Consider the following 9867-nt stretch of genomic DNA (forward strand, 5'->3'; position numbering starts at 1 on the left):
GAGGGAGCTCTTCTTAATATTTTGACACCAAAATCATGTCGATACACCTTACCGACTGCGAGTAAAGCCACCCACGCTTTAACTTGACAGACTGTAACTTATCTTTGCAAGATGCGCCAGGGACCTTCTAAAGAAATTTTGAAAGAGAGTCTATAATGCAGCGATATGTGCCTGACAATATTGGATTAACCGTAATACCCAGAAAGGAATATGTAGAAAGTCATGTGAAAGCATTTGCCAATTAACTCTACAGTCCACAAATAGAAATTCCCAGAGCGATTACTATCATAGATAGCACTTATGCTTACACACAGAAGAGCTGTAACTTCAGTGTACTGCGACAATCATTCTCTAAGAATAAGTGACGCTAGCTGGTGAAACCTGCTCTCATTGTTGCTTCCGACAGGTATATATTTGATATACAAGGACCTTATTTTTCGGACTCCTAACGAAATCGAAATAGATTGTTGAATCTAGAAATGGTCACTTAAAATCCATTTTCAAGTTCTTTGACCAAACGATTTCAATAGATCACTTACGTAATCCCGTGGATTTTTTCCATAGTGGTGCTGGCATCATTAACAGATATCCTCCTGTTATCGAGATGCAAGGTGCTACCGAAAAAGCTGCAAGGGAATACCTAGCAACTGTTCGCCAGGCTAATCCCATGCAAGCACCTGTAGAAGTTGACAATATGCGCTACGGAAATGCAAACTGGAATCGCCTACATGAACAACAAGTACCATAATTTCCCTTGCCTTACAATTAACGAACTACGCGACATCACGAGTGGCGTTTATCAAGTTCACCTTGCACCATCCTATATTCGAGACAAGCTGCAAAGGGATGATGATGGAGAGTGTCAAGTAGATACGCTACGTAATGAACGTGGATTAATCAGAGTAAGAGTCAACAGCTTAATATGAAGTACTTCCAATCATCATTGCTCAGCTGGATTGCAGATGCGGCCAATAGAGATGAGCAGATAAACACAAATGAAGAACCACGAAATATTTAATGTATTTGGTGAGTACAAATAATTTGGTACTCAGGTTTCACAAAACTATTAGAAAACAAAAGAACTTTGTACAAATTCCTGCATTTGAACTGCAAATTACAGTTTCGAGATCACTGTTTTCTTATGGTATTTTGAAATCATAAGGATCATCTTCCCTCAAGATGGAAGTTTCCTACCCCCACCATTCTTCTTATAATTTTAATTTGGCATCAAAAAATACTTTAAAGAATTTACACTTTTTTAATGGTTAGTAACAATTTCGAGGTCCCTATTATTTTATGGTTTCCCCGAACCATAAAAACCATCCTCCGAGCAATTGGTGCAGTGCACTATAGCTATATATGATTCACTGCTCTTGCAATATACATACCCTTGACGTAAAGCCTTCCAGGAATTTTCGTTCATGGCGCTGCGTCCAAGGGGACTACAGAGATCAGCTACGAGATCAGTGGAGTTACGCAGTACAGTAACCACGAAGCGGGCAGTGCGCGAATAATCACTTGCAGGTTTTACTCAATAGTATGTCTTACTACTAGAAATGGTTTATACGACCCTAACTTGTTTACGTTTGAGAAACTCGCGAGTTATACCAAGGCTATTTAGGCCAATTTTACAAAATTGAGTGCTTAGCGCCATATAGCGCAAAAAACGTCCATTTTTTCATTTTTTTTCGTATCTTTCATTAAGTTCTTATAAGCTAAATATTTACCAAGCTTAGGCCAAATCCACCGAAAGCCATTTTCCCATACATTTGGTGCGGGGTCCTTTCTTTCCTCTCCCTAACCCCTTTTTTATACAGTGGTACGAGCATGCACTCCCTCCTCCCTTTTGGGAATCCCTCCCCCTGCAAACACTTTTCATTACCATGTTAAGCTTCTCCTTTACCCCGTCCAGACCTGCGCCCTTTTCAGCTTTCCTTATCTGCTTCTATATCTTTTCTTCCTTCAGCTTCTATCAATCTCCCTCGATCGTTTTTCTTATTCCCTCATCTCTCTTCCATGAATCTGGGTCCTAGAATTAATCCTTGTAAAGTTTTATCTATTCTTAACTGCTTATCTTCTAATTTATTCCTGCCCGACGTTTCCTAAACCAATAAATTATCTTTCACACGGTATCTTTTGTTTTAACACTTATTAACATCTCCTCTAGATCTTTCTCCTTTTCCTGCTCTTTCTCCTTACACACCAACCTGAAACTTCTTTTTTATTTGTACGTACTCTTCCCGTTTAGCAGTTCGTTCTTTCTTATACTCCCTGTTCTTCCTTCTCACCTTTCTGTTCATCTTTTTACATTCGTCATCCCACCAGTCTGCACCATTTCTTTCTCCCTTTTCTGAATACCTTCTTTTATAACACCTTTTCACATTCTCTTTAAAAACTTCCTATATCTCTTCTACCGACTGCATCTTAAAGCTTACCTATCCCAACTGTTTCTGAGACTTCTCTATCACGTTTCTTGCACATCTTACCCTCTCACCTAATGACCGTGCTTCCCCACCATGCTGGCATAGTCTATCACTGATACCCCCATCTTAATAACATACGTGTATTCTCCCTTTTCGTCCACTATTGCAATGCCCTTTGCCACCACCCAGCCTCTATCCTCCATCAAATCACTTAAAATCTCCCCCTCCCTGATCTTCTACCTCTAATCCATTCCTAACCCCTGTTATAATTTCCCCACTAATCCTTCCTTTCCTCTTTACTCTGTCCCACCACATAAAATTTCTGGATATAACTCCATAAAGCCTGATATTTGTTCTTTACCCTTTCTGTGTTTTAGTACAGCACCTTTGCCACTCTTCTATTCTGCTTCACTCCCACTCCTTTACTTGCCGCGAAACAAACTCACCTGAGCTTCCTTTAACACCTCTTTCTCCCAGACTCATACCCACGTCTTTCATCTATTTTTATTTTCTGATACCCTAATTTCGCCCCCCCCCCCCTCTTCACTGCTCTCCCTGCTAGCCCATTTTGCGAGCATTATCTGCACATTCTTTATCCTTTATCCTATTTTTGTTTCGCTTCATTCCCAAATGTTCTTTCCAGCTCTCCAATTCCATTCCGCCACTTCATTCTCCTTCCTCAACTCTAGTCTAAATTTCTCTACTCTGCTTTTCACCCTCCCTTTTTACCTCGCTCTTTAGGTTTAATCCTCTTATCACAATATTATTTCTTCTATCTGCCTTCTCATTTTTCTCCATTCTCAACTATATTGCCTTATGATTTTTCTATCCGCTCTCCACTTATTTTCATTCATAGATAAAGTTTGAAAGGAAAAGGTATTTCAGAGCGAGCGAAATACAGATGAATGCAGTGAGAATGATGCACAAGAAAGGAAGGTAGGTATATGAGTTGGTTAAGAAAAACAGCATGGAAGGAGAGTAGGTGCCAGGGAAGAAGAGCATAAAAGAGTCAAGGTTTAATAGAAAGAATGGGAGAAAGCGCGCTGTTTGTGTGAGATAGGAGAAAAAGGAAATCAGAAACTTATAGCGAGGATAAGATGCTGATGCATGGAGAACGAAATATAAATTTTAAACAAAAGGTTAATATTCTACGAAAAGAGTTCAATTTTCAATCAACTAAATAATAAAATTTATGACTTACAAGATAATTGTCAATAGAAATCTTTCACAATTTTGCAAAAATTAAGTGATTAACGATTTTTTTTTAGTTTTACAATATTATTTCACAAAGAAAGAATTTTGTAAAAATTAGTTGAATTCCTGAAAAGTGGAGAAATATCATTTTCGGTAAATATTTTTTCTCGTAATAGACCGGAACTATTTCTGAAAAGTTGCAGGAAGTCTAAAATCAAAGAAGGCTTTAAAATGAACAATACACTACAAATACATTTTTTCTTTTCCTTTGTTTTTTTTATGCTGCGTTGAGCTTTCTGACCCACGTGTTGAGTTTACAGATGATTCGGTTGGTGGTGATTGGATTCTTAGTGGTCGAGGTGCTTGGATGTTTAGTGTTTGGGTTGGTGGTGGTTGGACGTTTGGTGTTTGGGCTGGTGGTGGTTGGACGTTGGGTGTTTGGGTTTGTGGTGATTGGGTGTTTAGTGGTTGGGCTGCTTGCGGCTGGGCTTGCGGAGATTGGGCTCGTGGTGATTGGGTTTGCAATGGTTGGGGTGGTGGTGGTGGACCTAGGTATTTTGACACATCACCCCATCCTGCAATTCTCCGAATGTGTTCTCTGAGGCCCTTGGGGGTTTTTACATCTCTGTATATGTACATCGGTTCAAGATCATGAGGATTAAGTCCCACATATATTTTTCCTTCTTTTTCATTTTCTCTGATATGCTGGATTAATTCTCCATCGCGCATGGTGACCTTTGAATGGTCATATTTATAATAATTATAACTTACCCCACTATCACTTGGTCTGGATTCTGTAATGATATTTATAAAGCAATTATACACTGCTTTTAGATTAATTTAAAGAAAACAGTTGCATCTGTATCTGAAAAAAGCAATTCTTACTAAAATAGGTGAATTTTTAAATTAAAAAGAGAAACGTTCAAAAATATTTGATTTTTTATCCCAAAATATTTTTGTTAATTTTTCAACATCAAAATTTGAATTTAAACAGAAAAAACATTTTTCACGTAATAGTTGAATCTTTGATTTAAAAAGACAGATTTTCAACAAAAAAGTAGAACGTTCACCAAAAAGTATGACTTTAAGTATTTAAACTTTAAGTATAACTTTTTAATAAAATTATGGAATTTTTAACCATATAGTTGGTTTTTTATCCCAGAAAGATTAAATTTTTACTAGAATAGGTGAGTTTTCCAATTAAAAAGTCAAATTTAAAAAAAGTTGAATATCCATTCAAGAAAGATTTTAGTTGACTTTTCAACACACAAAAAATGAATTTTAAACAAAAATGAAAGTTTTCACCGAATAGTTAAATTTTCAACAAAAAAGTTGAATCTAGAATCGAAAAGTATAAATTTTAAATAAAATTGTTGAATTTTCAACCACATAGTTGAATTTTTATCCGACAAAGATACATTGTATTTTGAAATAGATGAATTTTTTTAATGAAAGGATAAATTGAAAAAAATGTTGCATTTTTATCAGTGAAAGATTTCATTTAACTTTTTACAGTAAATAATTGATTTTGTTCAAAAAGTACATTTTGGTACGAAAATAGTTAAATTTTAAGCCAAAAAGAAGAATTGTTAACATAATAGTTTAATTTTAAACCAAAAAGTATAATCATGTATAAAATTGTTGAATTTTAAAACCATTTAAAAAATTTATAATTAAAAAGGTTATCTTCAGAAGGGAAAAACTGCGAAAAAATAATAAATATAAATATAAATACAAGGAAAATAACACAGACCAACATGGTTTTGTTGTTGGAAAGTGGAGGCTCATTTCTAAAGTAATTCTTTACGTAGAATCCGAATCCGGGTCAGAATTGGCCCATCAGGTCAGGATTTTAAGATATTTGAGGTTATGTACCCATAAAATGGCGTCTTTAGCTACTTTTGAGGTCATGTACAGAATACAAAACATTTTTGGGATTTTTTCTTTGGTTGAATCATATAGTACTGCTCTTTCTCTTTAATTTGAGAGTCGCAGAGTTAAGTTACGATTTTTCTTTAGCAAGTTAGGCCAATTTGAAATTATGAGATATGTCCTATTATTGCTTGAGCATTTGCTTGAAATACTTTGAGGCATACACTTTCTACTAGGTGTTTTCTCTTGAAAATTTGTACTTGGTGGTGCTCGGGGTTGTTGAAATCCCAAAAAATGTTGTGTCTTCTGTGCATAACCTCAATAGTAGTCTTAAACGCCATTTTTGGGTACATAACCTCAAATGTCTTAAAATCCTGACATGATGGGACAATTCTGACCCAGGATACAGATTCTGCGTAAAAAAACACTTCGGAAATGACCCTCCACTTACCAACAACTGACATGATCCCGTCATTTGCAGGCCTGTGTAATTGACTTACAAAATTATTATATCAGGGTTACAGGATTCATTTGAATTGAAAATTTTGTTTATAAATGATTCGGATGAGAATTTACGATTAAGTTGGATTTCTAACCGATTTCGATCAAACCAAATGCATAGCTTTTTCGGATTGGTCTAGGTAAATTCGGATTGATTCGGGTACATGTTTCGGAATGATTCGAATTTTTTCGTAATGACTCGGAATCAATTGGAATAAATACCTATCTGAAACCTTCCCCTGGTAATATTTATCGAAAGAATTAAAATAAATAAAAATTTAGGTAATTATTATTGTTGCTGACCCGCTCATTGGTTTCAGACCAAGCCTCGACGATATTTGAAATCAGAAAGAAAGAGTCTCAAAATAATAAATTTCCCCTCGATTTTCAAAATGAGCCTTCAAAGCCGTTTTTTTTAAACTTAAAATTACATCAATTTTTGCATACATTTTAGGATATGCGTTCTTTTGTCAATTTTGCCTTCGCAAGTTCTCTAGCTCTGAAGAATATAATTCCTAGATTTAAAAGAGATTAAAAATAGTCGCCTGCAAGGTTTTCAGGTTAAAAATATAAATTTAAAAAAAGTCGTGGACCTAAACTCACGCTAATGCTGCAAGTGGTTAAAATGTGTCTTTATCATAAAGTACATGAAAATTACTACAAGAAGAAAAAATTAACGACAGTCATTTACAGCAAAATTGTCAATGTTTCGTAAGGTTTTGAAAAAAGCGTACCAGTTCTAGAAAAAATGGTATATTTTTAAATTTTAACAGCTTGATCAATTAAAATTTTGTATTACGAGCCTCTAATACTGAATTATTTGAAGAGGCATCTATTCGTCTTGAGAAAAGTTAATAAGCAGTTTAAAAATACACTGGACTTTCGATTTTAGCACTTTCGATATTATGCATTCCAAGAATTGACGTCGGTAGATAAGAGGATCCATGGAGCCATAAATCGTAGTCCCGAAACGGACTAAAACTGTCTAACTGTAACTGCGTAATGTTGCGCAACATTATGACACGGACCTGATTGTTTACGTCCGGAGAATTTCGATTCAAGCCAGGTTCAGAACCAATCCGTGCTTAAATCGAGAGTCTAGTGCAAGGTTCTTCGAACTTTTCCTTCGATTAATTTTATTGTACTTACCAAGAGAATCAAGCAGGCAAACTGCAATGGCAAAGAGTAGAGTTACCGTAACAATCTGCATTGTTCTCAACGGATCTTCGAAAAATGACTGATAAGTAGGAACTAAAATCTCGGATATTTATACTGACAATTTCTGAGCTTCAGAGAAAACATCGTCACGATTATCAAGATTTGCGAAACCTTGATGATAAGCGCAATAGAATACATTTTGAAGAAAAAACCATTCTTGTGGTTATATAACACGTGTCATGATTATTTATTATACTGATAATATGACACCGAGCGCTTTCCATATTTACGTAGAAACCAAAAATATGAAAAATATATGAAAAATATTTCATAAAATAAATTTTCTTGCACCTTAAATAAATTTTATTTTAAAATAGAGAAAAATAATTTTTTTAATGAGGCGTCCTGATAATTTTAGGAAGTTGGAAAAGTTCACGGACTAGTCATCAAGTTTCTCGTCGTCCTGAAGCTCGGGATGACTAGCCAAATATTTCCTAGAAGTTTGGCCAAACGTTATTAAATTTTTAAACTAGTCTATTTTATTTTCCAACTGTGCGAATTTTTCGGAATAATTAGAGGCATTACAATTTTTTTTAAAATCCTGTTTTAATGATAAAATTCCTATATTTGAATCCAATGTTTAATTCGAGTAAGGATAGGTTTGACTTGACATCTGATTTAAACAATTGAAACAGGTTCGCGTCTTCTGTTCAGCTTTCGAATTTTAAACACTACAATTTTTACAAGTAAAAAAAAATCATATAAGTCAACAAATTATATAGAATTTTGTGGAAGGAAACATAGATAATAATGCAATAAGAAAAAAATAAATTGAATCAATAGGCTGACTATCGCCCTCCTGAGGCAGATTCAACTGATTATTGTTTGCTTCACCTATTCATTCCAATACTTTTAAAAAACCTTATTTTGCGAAAAGAATCATAAAACTGTTTAAGTTTTAAAAATATGAAGCGACTGCCATAATTATTGTTTATTTAAATTTGGAAAACTACTTTCGAAATGATCAATCGTAACCAGGATTTTTTTACCAGCTGTAGTTGAAAATTCGAGTTAGTTCCTTTTGAAATTAAAATAAAACGATTTATTTTTTCATTAACTTGGAAGCTTCGCAAATATACGTGAACCTACGTTTATAAAAAGTAATATAATTTCTGAAGGTTGCATATTATATAATAAAAGGTTATCAGCAGTATATAAAAGTGTAGAGCAGACTGATACAAATCTTACTTATTAGTTGTTTTCTCTTTACACAAGTTGCCAGATTATTACTTTCGCAAATAAAACTTCCACGTGTATTTACAAAGATTCTGGAATGACGAAATTGAAATTAATATTAAAAGTAATATATATTTTATCAATAGAAATGCTCTTTCTAGTAATATAATATTTTGTTTTTGTTATTTTGCTTCATTTACATGTTTATTATTTAAAGAAAGTAATATTTACTTATTAGTAGAACCAGACAAGGGAAGCAGAAATTTAATCAGATTTTCTGCAACTATTAAAGATTTTTTTCTTTAAATTTTCAATATTTCAAACTTTGCAATTTCTAGGCTTTTGACTCTCTCAAAATTGTATTTTTTCAGTATTCCAGGACTTTTTTGACAAATAAAGGATTATGCAAAATAGTCAAATTTTTGGTAAGTATAGAAATAGTATTTTTTGGTAAATATTTCATTTTCATAATTGGCCGCAACTATTTCAGAAAATTCTTAGGAAATCAAAAACACTAAATCTACTCCTATGTGAAAAAAGGATGACAGTCCGGACGACCATATTTTTTATAAGATTAAAAATGCAAAGCAGAGAAATTTCTTATTAATACAGTTATATTTCTATATGCTCTGACAATTTATTCGGTAGAACCCATTTGATAATTTTAGTTTTAGATTGTTGAAATTAGAATCCGTACTAATTTGAACATTTGCAAATAAGAATATTATTCGCGATATCAAAAAAAAGCTAACGAAATATAAGTGTATCAATATAAACGATACACAATACTTGCCGTCTTTTTAAATAAAAATAATTTCCAATTACGCAAAATTTTCTAATCTCCTTACCCCTTCTGACAAACGTAACAGAAGACCAGAAATTTTAGAATTTAATTCTTATATAGATAGATAAATGTTTATTTATCAGCCTGCTGGCCTCAAAAATTGAATTTCTCACATTTCCATTTTTTAAAGAAATTTCTTAATGCTAACTCGTAAAAACTAAAATCCATCCGCACCTTATCACTTCTATCGCTCGATCTAATAACCTTGCATTACTCGCTTCGCCTCGCCTCGCCTCGCACGCATGTCCTACTTTCTCGCTTTGCCTCATATTGATAACCTCTGCCTTCACGTCTAATACCGAATACTTTTCTACTATTGGAAATATTCACAATCTTCTTACACATACTTCCTCTTCTATTTACCATCTCTCCTCCTAAATTCCTGCTCCTTCTTTTTCTTCTTCTCCATGATACTTAACACTCCTTTCACCCATGCTACTGGGTTTTTGTCCCTTTTTTCATGTAACAATACCTCTATACTTATCCAACTCCTTTGCACTTCCTCACACTCCTCCAGCCAGTGCTCTACTCTTGCATCTCTTTTGTTAAACCTCGAATCTGTTACGGTTTTTTCCCTTCTCATTTCTCTCCCTCCTTACCGCTCTTTTCAAAATTCTCACATACCTTTGTCCAATCCTC

The 9867-nt window shown here is 34.1% G+C and overlaps 1 protein-coding gene across 1 annotated transcript in view; it reads right to left on the reverse strand.

Moving 5' to 3' along the window:
• LOC117182332 overlaps positions 1-7216 on the reverse strand; it is an 18753-nt gene extending 11537 nt beyond the window's left edge. The window contains exon 1 of the mRNA XM_033375491.1: positions 7140-7216. The gene's annotated coding sequence lies outside the window, so the exon portion shown is untranslated. The remainder of the gene's footprint in view (positions 1-7139) is intronic.
• Between the last annotated feature and the right edge of the window lie 2651 nt (positions 7217-9867).

This window comes from Belonocnema kinseyi, chromosome 10 (genome assembly GCF_010883055.1).
Source record: "Belonocnema kinseyi isolate 2016_QV_RU_SX_M_011 chromosome 10, B_treatae_v1, whole genome shotgun sequence".
Classification (NCBI taxonomy): Eukaryota; Metazoa; Arthropoda; class Insecta; order Hymenoptera; family Cynipidae; genus Belonocnema; species Belonocnema kinseyi.